The sequence below is a fragment of the Bidens hawaiensis genome, unplaced genomic scaffold, assembly GCF_021521415.1.
Source record: "Bidens hawaiensis isolate Kalapana, Puna unplaced genomic scaffold, B.hawaiensis_p1.1 tig00055224_1, whole genome shotgun sequence".
NCBI classification, from domain to species: domain Eukaryota; kingdom Viridiplantae; phylum Streptophyta; class Magnoliopsida; order Asterales; family Asteraceae; genus Bidens; species Bidens hawaiensis.
In genome coordinates, this window is record NW_027499982.1 from 11,278 (window position 1) to 15,271 (window position 3,994).

Sequence of the window (3,994 nt, forward strand, 5' to 3'; positions counted from 1 at the left end):
TGGGGGCTCCAGCCAATAATATTGTGACGTGTGGCAAAGAGAGAAACTTGATAAGATGGGTGTTGGTAGTGGTGCTCGCGCCCCGGGACATGGTGTGGAGGGGCGCGAGAGGGGGCGCGAGCGGTTTTTTTTTATTTTTTTATAAATGTATTAAAAAAACGTATTATTAAAAAAACTCAAAAATTATTTAAAAAAACACACATTTTTTTTAAAATTCATAATAAAAAAAAACATACTAAAAATTAAACAAACAATAATATTTAATAATAAAACTAATCTAATACAAGATCATCTGGTCGCCTCGCCCACAAATGTACAACCAACTCATGTCGAAGATCCCCGTGTATCTCACGGCTCTTGATATTTGCTATGTTATGAAGTTTTTGTTGATCACTGATTGTGGACGGTTGTGGCGGAATGTCACCTTTGTAGTTTTGGCATATAGCTTTGCCCTCGTCTTCTAACGTCATGTTGTGTAGGATAAGACACGTGTAGACGACGTCCATTATCCTCTCCCGAGTCCAATAACGTATCGGGTTCGCCAGAACATAATATTGTTTTTTTATAGCTCCAAAAGCTCTTTCAATATCTTTTCTAGCAGACTCTTGCTTCTTCGTAAAATATGAGTTTGGAGATTGAAGTTGTGTTTGATATGGTTAAAATGGGTTGATGGTATGTGATATTGGTATGTGATATTGGTTTTGGGTGGTATGTGATATTGGTTTTATAGAGAAAAAAAAATTTTTTTTTTAATAAACAAAGAGCCCAACGGCTCTATTTACGCAACCCAAGACACCTTTACGCCCATTCCCAGCCGCTACTGGCCTTGCGCCTGCCTCTTTTTCCGCGCTCGCGCCTCTCTCGCGCCCCTCTCGCGCCTCGGTGGTGTGGTGCTCGCGCCCCGGGGCGCGAGCGGATGGGCTCACGCGCCCCCTCTAGCGCTCCACACCCCTCAGCCTTACCATTAACTTATTTTTTTATATACAGATCGCTTCTTAACTTCTTTTTTTATATTCATAAATATAGTTGGCCGGAAAAAAATGTGGGATCTAAACGGGTCACCCGATCTGAGAAAAGAACACCCGGAAGAATCCAACGGTTGTTATTCACCGTTGGATGATAATAATAATAACAATAATAACAATAATAATAATAATAACAGTAAAGGTAAAGGCGTTGGATCCGCTTCGAATTCTAGCTCCTCTGTCGTGGTTATGAACGGCGACGACGGCGACGACGACGGAGATCAGCCGGTGACCCACCAGTTCTTTCCCGTCGATGATCCTGATGTGGGCCCCGCCGTTGTGCCTATGTCACCGGCGGCAACTACTACTTTCCCGGCTGCTAACTGGGTGGGTGTTCAATTCCGGCAGCAGTCTGTTTCCGGTGGGTTTGCCGGAAAATCTGGACCGCCGGAGGTTCCTCTTGAAAGCCGCTGAAGAAAAGCCGACGTGGACCGCGTTCTAGAAGCTCACAGTATCGTGGAGTCACCTTTTACAGAAGAACTGGCCGATGGGAATCACACATATGGTTAGATTATTATTATTATTATTATTATTATTATTATTATTATTTTCTAAAATGTTTTTTTACCTGTTTTTGAAAATTTTATTAAATAATAATATTTTTTTGTTGTTGTCTAATTGTTGAAATCTTGTTTGATAATTTAGGGATTGTGGGAAACAGGTGTATCTTGGTATGTCTTATATTGTTGCAACTTGTGTTTTTAAGAATACTTTTGTTTTTTTTTTATTTGTTAATATAAAAAGTACTCTTATTAATGTTTTTAATTTGTTCATGGTAAATCAGGTGGGTTCGACACTGCACATGCAGCTGCACGGTGAGCACAGTCAACACACACCCTTTTATTTCCCTTTTTAATATATTTAATTAAAGACAATTAATTAAATGTCGATTATAATATATTAGGGTTTAATTAAGTAACAAAAGAAGAAGAATAATGTAATGTATAAATAATATGCAGTGCATACGATAGGGCAGCTATCAAGTTCCGAGGAATGGAGGCTGACATAAATTTCAGTCTACAAGATTATGAAGACGATCTGAAACAGGTTGGTTGGTTGGTGTGTGTCGCTTTGTCATGTGTTTTCACTTTCAGTGTCTTTTACATTTACATTCACCTCATCTTCAACAGTGACATGTATATTTTAAAGCATGTTTTCTTCTTAAAAACATATGTATGAAGAGGGTTGTAGGGCAATTAGTTGCCTCTTTACCTATCACTTTTTTGTAAACCGTTTGAATTTAATGGTAAAGACGATTTAATGTTTTGAAAAAAAAAAGGTGGGCTTCATTTGTTTTTTATGTGATTTTTGTGGTTTTGAAAACTAAAAAAATATACATACAGATGAGCAATTTGACTAAGGAAGAATTTGTGCATGTGCTACGGAGACAAAGTACAGGATATCCAAGAGGGAGTTCAAAATTTAGAGGAGTTACATTGCACAAATGTGGTAGATGGGAAGCAAGAATGGGCCAATTATTAGGGAAAAAGTACGTTATTTTTATCTTTTTTAACTTGTTCATCATATATAAAATAAAAAACATGTCACAGTACTATTTTGGTCTTGAAATCTATCATCAAAATGCCAACATTTTGTTTTTGTGAAAGATTTCTAGTTTATACACAAACAGTTGTTTTAACAAATTTGAGAAAAAAAACGTTATGCTAGGAAAGTGGCTTAGAAAATTGATGTAAATGCGTGTTTTTATAACTGAATATGTCATTAAACCAAGAGTCTTACTGGTTAGCAGGTCGGACTAGCAACGATTAATGCAAATGGACTTTTTTTAACTAATATTTCCATCATGTCTCACAGACGTGAATCCACAACCTTTTGGTTGTAATTTAAATGAACTTAGTCGGACATCTTATGTAGTCGGTTCCTGGTCGGATTTAGTTATAAAAACAGTTTATTATTAACACCATGTTTCACAGTTTCTTTTCTTTCCATTAATAAGACCATTTGATGTTAAGATCCCTGATCATATTTTTCATTGTAAAGGCTACAATTTTTTAAAGATCATTATTGTAGTTTTGAAAAAGTTTTGTTTTTGTGAGATTTATAATTAAATATTAAATAAAGTGTGTGTTTTTGTTATTAATAAATTTGGTATGTTGTATTTATCAAAATGATCATAAAATAACAATAATATATTAGCATATTAATATGAAATATAAAACCACATGTATATCAATGTCTTATTTTAAAAGACAATTAATGACCATTTTATTAATTTGAAAACTAACCTTATAAAGAAGTAGTACTTGTTTTTCCATTTATATATAAAGCTGGCTACCATTGAGCTATGTCTATACCTATCTACCTACTTCTATTCATTTCATCAAGTTAAGTCACTTCTGTAGGGGTATGGTACTAAAACCCGGTTCTACGACCCTAAATCTATTATGTTTGGCTTATTTTATCATATGGGCTAATACATTTGTTTTTGGGCCGAGGGGGTTTTGTGGAGGTAACCCTAACTGGGCTAGGCCCATTAGGGTACCATGATGGTGGCCATGAGACTCTATATAAGGAGGTCTCCACCTCCTTATCATGGGTCATGCTCAGTAAGAGCCACCACCACTTTTTGTGTTTGTGAACAAGAAATCCTCAGGATATCTTAGCAGTCGCCTCCACACCCCCGAAACCATTGCAGGTCTCGACATTGCAGGTCGCCGGCGCAGCCGCAGAAGAAGAAGAAGATCAAGACGTGGTTCGTTCATCTCGAAAATCCGTGGAAGCATCGTCATGGATCAGGTTAGATTCGTTTCGTGTTTCGACATTGGCGCCATCCGTGGGACGGCAACGAACTGCCCTTCGATCTTCATCTCGGCTGTCAGATCTCTCCCAAGAAAAACGCAGATCTGGAAGTTTACAGAAAAAGGCTTCAAAGCTTGTTCTATTTAAAGCTCAAAAAGATCCATAGATCTAAAAAGAGGCTTCCAGATCTTGGCAAGAAGGAAAATCCG

At 37.2% G+C, this 3,994-nt stretch overlaps 1 pseudogene across 1 annotated transcript; it reads left to right on the forward strand.

The window, feature by feature from the left end:
- Positions 1–1,040: 1,040 nt before the first annotated feature.
- Positions 1,041–2,676, forward strand: LOC143601032 (floral homeotic protein APETALA 2-like; annotated as a pseudogene). Its single transcript, XR_013147582.1, has 5 exons — positions 1,041–1,530; positions 1,671–1,696; positions 1,810–1,840; positions 1,985–2,072; positions 2,369–2,676. The product of XR_013147582.1 is annotated as a floral homeotic protein APETALA 2-like (transcript).
- Positions 2,677–3,994: the final 1,318 nt, after the last annotated feature.